This window comes from Triticum urartu, chromosome 5A (assembly GCF_056163025.1).
Source record: "Triticum urartu cultivar PI428250 chromosome 5A, HENAU_Tu73, whole genome shotgun sequence".
Taxonomy (NCBI): domain Eukaryota; kingdom Viridiplantae; phylum Streptophyta; class Magnoliopsida; order Poales; family Poaceae; genus Triticum; species Triticum urartu.
This window is the reverse complement of record NC_141877.1, coordinates 330,886,109-330,897,011: the sequence shown is the minus strand read 5'-3', so window position 1 is coordinate 330,897,011 and position 10,903 is coordinate 330,886,109.

Genomic DNA, 10,903 nt, shown 5'->3' with positions numbered 1-10,903 from the left:
AATAGAGGCTCGGTGCTCGAAGAGTACCATGTTCGAGTGAAATGTATCTGAATTGTAAAAACAATGCTATTTTGATTATAAAGGCTGTGTTTATACTTTTGCCCGAAAGTATTATAATGCCTCCTATGCGGCCGTTTATGTATGTATATAACCTGAAAGTTTGCAGTCGTCGGCTTCAGCCCCCACGCATATAATGCGGCGGTGTTTGAAAAAGCGCGTAATCACACATGATCCAACGTCTTGGTCCATTAAGGAGGTGATAGCGCGGCGAACCAGGCAATCGGACTATATAGCTTTAACACTTTCACATAGCCATAGGAGTTTGACGGTGGGGCTACTATATAGCCCCTGGTACTTCCGCGTTCATCCGAATACGGTGGCGTACGTACATGACCGGAAACCGGTCCTTCGTTAATGCGGAGGAATCGCGGAGATTCCGCTGAGTCATCGAGTGGTTAACCAGTCTCGCGCTATATCATGACAGTCAGTTTTCGGCTTTCTCTACTGAGGTGCTCATCCAGATTAACCAGGGCACAATTGCAGTAGTTCTCCCGGTGCCACCTTAGCCCATAGAGCGTAACGTAAGGTAGCAAAACACGGGAACCGAGCAAACCCAACTATTGACCAAAGACATGATTTGGAGCTGATGCATATAAGGCCAAACTCGCGATGCCGAACACTCCCTAAGGTATTCGGACTTTACAACATATACTGGGCTAAGTAACGCCCTCGATAATGAGCCCTGAGTTTCCAGGTACATGCATTAGTCTGGCGTGACAAAATGCCAATAACGCCAGTATCCCTCCCGGTTGTGTTAAGTGTCCGGTGGGTATGAAGCAACAAGAGACATTAAAAAGGTTTATGCAGGGTCTTAATCTAAAAAGAAACCTTTGAGCGGAGCCCTGCTGCACGTCTGCGCCTTTGTCTCCGTTGTGCCGTATCCTGGAAGGGTGTAGCATGATGATCATCTGTAAAAAAGGAAAAACCTAGGTGAAAGACTTCGTGCGAAAAGTAGGTTATTCTGAACAAACCATGAAAATGCAATATGTTATTGTATTGATAGGGTCAAGCCGAACTATGGGCTTTTTTACATGCGGGCAGCCCCTAGCACCACCTGTGGGGGTATATCCATCGACCCAAGCTCAGGTTTATCTGGGATGTTACAACTGGTGGTGCGCCGGACTCGTCTAACTGTGTCCGTGGTCTTGACGATCGATCATTTATTCTGACTGAAGAGGTCGTTCAGTGTTCGGCTGCTAGAGCTGCCACATATTCTTCCGCACGTAAGGAACGCTCTATATTTCCGCTAACTGTGATGACGCCGCGTGGACCGGGCATCTTAAGTTTAAGATAAGCATAGTGCGGCACTACATTAAAACGAGTGAAGGTCGTTCTTCCCAGTAGTGCGTGATAGCCGCTTCGGAATGGAGCGATGTCGAAGATTAATTCTTCCCTTTTGAAGTTGTCGGGAGAACCAAATACAACCTCTAGTACTAGAGAGCCTGTGCAGCGGGCCTCTACGCCTGGTATTACTCCTTTAATGGTAGTATTGCTTTGGCTGATTCTTGACGGGTCTATCCCCATTTTGCGGACAGTGTCCTAATATATCAGATTAAAACTACTGTCGCCGTCCATAAGGACTCGGGTGAGATGGTATCCATCAATTATTGGGTCGAGCACCAAGGCAGCCGATCCTCTTTGCCGGATACTAGTCAGATGATCCCTGCGATCAAAAGTGATCGGGCAGGCCGACCAAGGATTGAACTTGTGGGTGACGGGCTCTACAGCGTATATGTCTCGGAGTGCGCGTTTGCGCCTTCTCTTTGGTATGTGAGTTGCGTAAATCATATTCACTGTTTTGACTTCTGGTGGGAATTTTTTCTGTCCCCCAGTGTTCGGCTGGCGAGGCTCATCCTCGTCTTCACTTGGCGTCTCCCTCTCTTTGTGTTCGGCGTTTAGCTTGTCGGCCTGCTTGAAAACCCAGCATTCTCTGTGGGTGTGATTTGAAGGTTTTTCGGGGGTGCCATGAATCTGACATAATCTGTCTAGAATCTTATTTAGGCTGGACGGTCCATCTCTGTTGCCTTTAAATGGCTTTTTCCGTTGACCGGGTCAAGAGCCCCTGAATCCGGCGTTGACCGCCGTGTTATCTGGGTTGTCTTCATTGTTTCGACGCTTGTTTTTATTGCGTCGCGGCTTCCCATTGCCATCCCTGACTTCAGATGTGCCTCGGTCGCTGGTGCCACTACGGGCCAGCCAACTGTCCTCGCCCGCACAAAAGCGGGTCATCAAGCTTCTTAGGGCTGCCATTGTCCTCGGCGTTTCCTGGCCGAGGTGTCTGGCAAGCCATTCGTCCAGGAAACTGTGCTTGAAAGCCGCTAAGGCTTCAGCATCCGGGCAGTCGACGATTTGATTCTTCTTAGTGAGAAATCTGTTCCAAAGCTTTCGGGCTAACTCTCTGGGTTGTTGAATTATGTGACTTAAATCGTCTGCTCTGGAGGTCGGACATAGGTCCCTTGAAAATTGGCCCTAAAAGCATCCTCAAGTTCTTCCCAATTACTAATTGAGTTTTCGAGGAGGCTTTTCAACCAGTGCCAAGCTGGTCCTTTCAACTTGAGGGGCAAGTATTTTATGGCATGGAGATCATCTCCACGAGCCATGTGGATGTGAAGGATAAAGTCCTCAATCCAGACCCCAGGGTCTGTCGTTCCGTCGTATGCCTCTATGTTCACGGGTTTGAATCCCTCTGGAAATTCATGATCCAGCACCTTATCGGTGAAGCACAGGGGGTGCGCGACACCCCTTATTTTGATGTGTCATGGCATGCTGTCGACGGTTGTTGTGTTCGTTGTTGATTCCCAGCTGGTATTCGATCAATATGATCGTTTTGGTGGCTGTGATCCTGCGCTGGAGCATGCTTCCTAGATCCATAGATGGACCTGGCCATACCGGCTTGTTTGTCCAGGAGCTCACGTAAATCGTGTGCTGACTTGTGTGTGGCATCATTAGCCGCCCTGTCGCGGCCACGGGGTAGTCGGTCCGGCTGATCGGTCGTTTTATTTTTTTCAGCTGGATGGGCTCTATAGCCTCGTCGTCGAATTCGGGCAGCAGCTTGAGCTTTGGATAGCTCTTTGTGTGGCGATCATCACCATATTTTTCTTCAGTGTCGAGCACTTTGTTCCATCTACGGTTGAGCGTATCCTGCGCGGCCTTAAGCCTTTGCTTCTGCTTCTTCAGGCTCCTCGCGGTGGCAATAAGCCTTCTATGGAGGTTCTCTTGTTCCAAGTGTTTTTTCGGGATGATGAGTGCATCGTCGTCCGGACTGTTCTCTTCTCAGGAGACAGGTTGATGAATTTTACCCTCGGGATCGGCATCATCGGACGTCGGCTCCGGACTATGTTCACCGTCCCCTGGCTCATCCTGCTCCATCGCGGGGTCCATGGGGTCGTCATTTCCTTTGGAGTCGACTGGGGTATTATTCTTTCTTGCGTTGTTATCACTGTTTTAACTGTGGTGGGATTTAGAGCGGCGTCTACGTCGTTGCTTTGGTGGCTTCTCGAGGGGATTATCCTTCGTTGCATCCTTGCCATTATTTTCCTTGGGTGTATCCACCATGTATATATCGTATGATGAGGTGGCCATCTAGTGCCCTTTAGGCGGTGGTTCCTGTTCTTCTCCTGCATCGTCGTCCATACCGTCGATGTCTTGGGAGTCGAAGTCAAGTGTCTCGGTTAAGTCGTCGAAAGTGGCTATCAAGTGGGTGGTGGGTGGGGAACGAATTTCTTCGTCGTCCGCTTCCCACTCAAGCTGGACATAGTTCGGCCAAGAATCTCCTGACAAAGAGAGAGACTTTAATGAATTTAACACGTCACTCAAAGGCGAGTGTTGAAAGATATCCGCGGAGGTAAACTCCATGATAGGTGCCCAATCAGATTCGATAGGCACGGACGCATGCGGTTCGGAGCCTGTGGCCGGAGATGAGTCTGGGGGTCCGATGACACTAGCCTCATAGGAGGGGGAGTCTGTGTTCGGCTCTATCGTCGCTGAGTGTGCGGCCCCCGTGGCGGGGTCCATCCGCCCATCCTCGGATGGCACGATCTGCTCCGGATTGAGGGTCGGGGCAGACGCAGGAGTGATCTCCCAAACACTGTCTGATGGCAGATCTAAGTCATGCTTGTCGTGACTGTTCGGCGCACCTGACATGGGCTCGAACCCGTCGAAGATCAAGTCTCCGCGGATGTCGGCAGTATAGTTCAAGCTTCCAAACATGACCTGATGGCCAGGGGCGTAGCTATCGATCTGCTCTAGATGGCCAAACGAGTTGGCCCACAGTACGAAGCCGCTGAATACGAAGATATGTCCGGGAAGGAAACCCTCACCCAGGACCGCATCGTTGATGATGATTGAAGGAGCCATCAAGCCTGATCGTGACGACATAGTGGAACTCTCAATGAAAGCACTAATGTCGGTGTCAAAACCGGCAGATCTCGGCTAGGGGATCTCGAACTGTGCCTCTAAGGCTAATGGTAACAGGAGGCAGGGAACACGATGTTTACCCAGGTTTGGGCCCTCTCGATGGAGGTAATACCCTACTTCCTGCTTGATTGATCTTGATGATATGAGTATTACAAGAGTTGATCTACCACGAGATCGTAGAGGCTAAACCCTATAAGCTAGCCTATGATTATGATTGTTGTTGTCCTACGGACTAAACCCTCCGGTTTATATAGACACCGGAGGGGGCTAGGGTTACACAGAGTCGGTTACAGAGAAGGAGATCTACATATCCGAATTGCCAAGCTTGCCTTCCACGCAAAGGAGAGTCCCACCCGGACACGGGACGAAGTCTTCAATCTTGCATCTTCATAGTCCAACAGTCCGGCCAAAGTATATAGTCCGGCTGTCCAAGGACCCCCTAATCCAGGACTCCCTCAAGCAGCGTCACCACACTTGTGACCCCGGGCGCCGTCGTGGGAAGAGTCCTGCGCATCCTTCGCGGGACGAAGGAGGCCAGCATGCACGCCGAAGTGCTGGCGAAAATGGCGTACAGCCGCAAGGTCGTGATAGAGCTCCTTCTAACGTGGCTAGAAGTGAGAGCGTGTCATGGTCCACGCAGCTTTCGCCGCCGCCAATGCCAGCAGAAGCTTTGGCGTGCGCGCAGCTGCTCCTCGACTTTCCTATTGCTGCGACAAAGCTCGACGGGTGGAGAGCCACCATCCGGAGCCTCGTCGGCGTCGCCAACAAAGATGAGCCACGACCAGCGGGGCTCTTAGGCCGACGCTTCGTCGAGCCACCGCATGCCAGTGGTGGGAGGGTCGGAGGTGATGCAGCCACGGTGCACTCTCCTCCCCCACGCCAGTTACCGCGGGTGTCAGTTCGTCGTGATGGCGCTTGTGATAACATTTCCATAACATCGTCCGACCCACGAACCCACTGCGATCAGCGCCAAGTTCTTCGAGAGCGAGCCCTTGAAGACGCTCGAACAACCATTGAACGCCGGCGTGAAGCGCGCCACCAGTCAGATAGGCGGGCGGGGCCCACTATGGACCACCCGGCACCGAGAGGCTATGGTGGCCTAACCTACGAGGTGGGTTTCCCAGCCTTTACCCGTGAGCTGCGGCAGTTCCAGTGGCCCTCCCACCGCATGTTCAAGCCCGACATTGGCGAGAAGTACAATGGCAAGACTCACCCTCAGAGTTCCTCAGCATCTACACCATCGCAATGCAAGCTGCTGGAGCTCGCGACGACAAGGTGCTTGCTAATTACTTCCCGTTGGCACTTAGGCCCAATGTCATGTCATGGTTGATGCACTTGCCGGCGGATTCCATTTCTTCTTGGTCGGATTTGTGTCATGAGTTCGTTGGCGCATTCACTGGGGGCCATCAAGCTCAAGGCCAGGCAAGCGATTTGCATATCATCCCCCAGAAGGAAGGTGAAAACCTGCGCAAGTACATACAAAGGTTCAGCCAGGTGCCGTACAACATCCCAGACGTTCACCTGCCGCCGTGATCAGCGCATTCCATCAGAATGTGCGCAACCGCAAGATGCGTGAAGAGCTGGCGATGAACGAGGTCAAGGATGTGGCTGAACTTTATGTTCTAGCCAATAGGTGCGCTCGAGCTAAAGAGGGGAGGAAGTACCCGGCGAGGACGCTGGTGCGGAAACCGACTCCATAGATGAAGACACCGCCGCCCCGACAAAGAAGGGCCGGTGCCGCAACAGAAAGCGCAAGGGCAAGGTCGTGCTTGCCATCGAGGGATCCGACGACACCGGCGCTGCCAAGAAGGCCAAGGCAAGCGACCCTGGCAAGGAAATTGCCGGGTACGCCGCTTGCCGGGCCTTGGCGACTGCCGACAAGCCAGGAAGCTCCGATAAGCAGTACTGCAAGATCCACCGCACCAAGGGCCACGACCTCCAGAACTGCCGATAAGTTGAGCTGCTTGCTGATAAGCAAAAAGCTGAGTATGAGAGGCAGGACAAGGAGAAGGGTCAGGATGGTGCCGAAGGATCCGGCAAGAAGCGTGGCGGCCATGGAGGCCGCCGCGGCAAGGATAAACAGGAAGAGAGGCCCGCTCGGGGCCGTGACGAGAAGCAGGAAGATGATGATCATGACGAGGACGACGAGTCCGGCGAGCCTGAGTTTCAGAAAGCTACGGAGGCCATGTGCGTAGACGGTGGCGCCTCGTTGCACACCTCGCACCGCCAGCTCAAGCGGTGGGCGCGTGAGAACGCAGTGGTGGAGCCATCATTTGACGCTCAGAAGCCACTGAAGTGGTCCGACATGCCTATAATTTTTGACACTGAGGACCACCCTGGTCGCACAACTATGGTCGGGTGTCTGCCGTTGTTGGTTTCACCAATGATACGCAACCTCAAGGTGATGAATATGCTAGTTGACGGCGGGCCGGTCTGAACTTGATCTCGCATGTTGTGATCAAAAGGCTGCAGATTCCTGATGGAGACGTCGAAGAGACAGGCACGTTTCAAGGGGTCAACCCGGGAAGGAGTCAGCCGAAGGGTAAGGTCACGCTGTCCGTAACATTTGGAGCCAAGTTGAGCTATAGGATGGAGAGGATTGTCTTCGATGTAGCCGAGATCCCCTTGCCCTACAACGGGATCCTCGGCCGCCCGGCACTAGCCAAGTTCATGGTGGCGTCACACTACGCCTATAACACGCTGAAGATGCCTGGGCCGATGACCATCATCACCGTCCCCTCCGACAAGAAGGATGCGTTGATCTGCGCTGACCAACTCTACTGGGAAGCAGTTGCCGCGACTGCCACCAAGGCACTTGCTCCTGCCGCCGAAGCCCCGGGAGGGAAGAAGACCGGCAAGACCTCTCGCACCCACTCTGGCAAGCGCACCTCTTCGGAGTGCGGTGCTCCCATCGAGGACGTGCCAGAGAGCTCCATCGGCAAGAGCAAGAAATCTAGAGCTGCACCACTAGAGACCAAGAAGGTGTCCGTCAAGGAGGATGGAACGGGAGGGGATTTCACCATAAGCTCCACCCTTGATATCAAATAGGAAGGCGCGCTCGTCACTTTCCTACGGGCGAATGTCGATGTGTTTGTGTGGCAAGCATCCTACATCCCCGGCGTTCCCAGGGAGGTGATTGAGCACCATCTTGTTGTCTGTCCTCATGCGCGACCCGTCAAGAAGAAGGTTAGGAAGCAAGCTTTGGAAAGGCAGGAGTTCATCACAGAGGAGATCAGGAAGCTGGAAGCGGCAGGCTTGGTGAGAGGAGTACTCCATCCGACGTGGTTGGCCAATCCAATGGTGGTGTGCAAGGAAAATAGGAACTGGAGGTTGTGTATTGATTACACAGATATCAATAAGGCCTGTCCAAAAGACCATTTCCCGTTGCCGTGCATTGACCAGATTTTTGACTCCACGGCCGGATATGACTTGTTATCATTCCTTGACGCCTACTCAGGATACCACCAGATTTTCATGATGAGAGAAGATGAAGAGAAGAAAGCATTCATCACCCTATGTGGTACGTATTGCTTTTTACGGATGCCTTTCGGGTTGAAGAGTGCAGGGTCAATGTTTGCAAGAGGAGTCCAAATTGGTTTTGAGCCCCAGCTATATAGAAATATGGAAGCTTATATGGATGACATAGTGGTCAAAACCAAGGACAAGGCAACACTTGTGCAAGATTTGGAAGAGACATTTGCAAATTTGCGCAAGATCAACCTCAAGCTGAACCCTGAGAAGTGTGTCTTCGGTGTTCCGTCCGGCAAACTTCTCGGGTTCTTTGTGTCGCAGCGTGGGACCGAGGCGAATCCAGACAAGATCAAGGCCATTGAGCAGATTGAGGCACCTAGGCGGATCAAGGATGTGCATCGGCTCACTGGCTGCGTTGCCGCCATGAGCAGATTCATTTCCAAGTCTGATGAACGTGCCCTTCCCTTTTTCAAAATCTTGAAAAAGGTGGGCCCAATGGAATGGACCCCAGAGGCCGAAGAAGCACTGCAGGACTTGAAGAAATACCTCTCCTTCACACCGATACTGGTTGCGCCTAAACCACAAGAGCCGCTGCTGTTGTATCTAGCGGCAACGAATCAAGTGGTCAGCACCGCGCTAGTAGCGCAGAGGAAGGTTGACGAAGGGGCAGTGGCAACGGCAGGACTAGCGGATGGTGAGCCAGGGCTCCCCCGGCAGGGCCTGGTACCAGCAAGGCGAGGCCCCCAGCAGGGTTTGACACCAACGGGATAGGGCCTGTGCAACTAAATGAAGTGGTGTAGAAGAAGAAGATGATGCAGCACCTGGTTTACTTGGTCAGCTCCCTCTTGCAGGGGGGCTAGGTCAAGGTACTCCGATGTGCAGAAATTGCTCTTTGGCCTCCTAATGGCCTCGAGGAAGCTGCGTCATTACTTCCAAGCGCACGAGATCACCGTTGTCACCCGCCTCCCGTTGCAATGGATATTGCATAACCCAGACGCAACCGGGAGGATTGTGGAATGGGCCTTGGAGTTGTCGAGCTTTCGTTTGAAGTTTGAAAGTACTTCAATGATCCAGAGCAGAGTCTTGGCAGAGTTCATTGCAGAGTGGACCTCGACGACCAACGAGGAGATCTAGGAGACCACTCTTCCCGGTAAGGAAACAAGTCGCAACTGGATTATGTACTTTCACAGGGCTTTCTCGCTGCAAGACGCCAGTGCGGGTGTGTTGCTCATCGCACCCACCGGAGAGCACCTCAAGTATGTAATCCAGATGCACTTTCCCAGGGAGATGTCGACGAACAACACTGCTGAATACGAGGGGTTGCTTGCCGGTCTCAGGATCGCGGCAGACCTCGGGATCAAGAAGCTCATCGTCAGGGGTGATTCACAGCTTGTCGTCGGGCAAGTCAACAAGGATTATCAAAGCCCATTGATGGAGGCCTATGTGGATGAGCTGAGGAAGCTAGAGGAGCGTTTTGATGATATACAAGCGGAGCATGTTCCCCGAGTGGAGAACGACATCGCCGACTACCTGTCGAAGCATGCTGCCTTCAAACTACCTGTGGAACCAGGTACTTTTGTGCTTCGGTTAACTCAACCATCTGTTGAACCATCGAAAGAGCAGAACAAGTGGAGGAAATCAGGCCTCGGCAAGTACTTTCCCACTGAGCTCCCAGGAGCCGCTGGCAAAGATGTTGCTATGGACACTAAGCCTACCATGGGGCAACCGACTCCGACAGGGCGTCAAGCCCTGGCTATAGAGACAGCCGCTCCCATGGCAATGGAAATGCCTTTAGTCCTTGCCGTCGAGCCCCAGGCTCTGGCATGGGCACAGCATACCGTTCGATTCCTCCAAACAAGGGAGCTTCCTGAGGAGAAGGAAGAAGCGGAGAAAGTAGCCCGTCGGTCTGCCATGTATCAGTTCGTTGACAATGTTCTGTACAGAAAAAGACCAAACGGTGTGAAATTGAAGTGCATTCCTCGGGAGGAAGGACTGGAGCTGTTGGCAGAGATACATGGAGGCATATGTGGCTCACACATAGGGTCGAGGGCCATTGTCGGCAAGGCTTTCCGGCAAGGTTTCTTCTGGCCCACTACCCTCTAGGATGCAGCAGCACTAGTAACCAAGTGTGAAGCGTGTCAGTTCCATTCAAAGAAGCTTCATCAACCAGCTCAAGCCCCTTCAAACAATCCCTCTCTCTTAGCCATTTTTTGTCTGGGGGCTCGACATACTGGGCCCTTTCCCCTGCGCTGTTGGCGGCTTTGAGTACTTGTATGTTGCGATCGACAAGTTCACAAAGTGGCCGGAGGTGGAAGCAGTGAGGAAGGTGACAGCACAGTCAGCCGTCAAATTCTTCAAGGGCCTAGTATGCCGTTTTGGTGTGCCAAACAGAGTCATCACCGACAACGGCACGTAGTTCACAAGCCGCACCTTCATGCAATACATCCAAGACCTCGGCAGCAGGGTCTATTTCACTTCCGTGGCACACCCACGGAGCAACGGCCAGGCGGAGACGGCAAATGTTGAATTACTGCGAGGCCTGAGAACAAAGACTTTTGACAGGCTGCACAAGAGCGGAAGGCGCTGGATTGATGAGTTGCCAACGGTTCTTTGGTCAATCAGAATGACGCCAAATCGGGCCACCGGCCAGACACCCTTTGCCCTGGTATACGGGGCAGAGGCAGTTCTCCCCATGGAACTCACATACAGGTCACCTCGAGTGCTTGCTTATGACGAGCTTGAGCAAGAGCTATTGCGGCAAGATGACGCAACGCTCCTCGAGGAAGATCATCTTCGGACGGCTGTGAGAGCAGCGCGCTACCAGCAAGCCATGCGCTGCTACCATAGCCGCAAGGTTCATGCCCGAAGCTTTGAGGAAGGCGACCTTATTCTTCGGCGCGTTCAATCGGCCAAGAATTCCAACAAGTTAACGGCGAAGTGGGAAGGCCCTTATCAG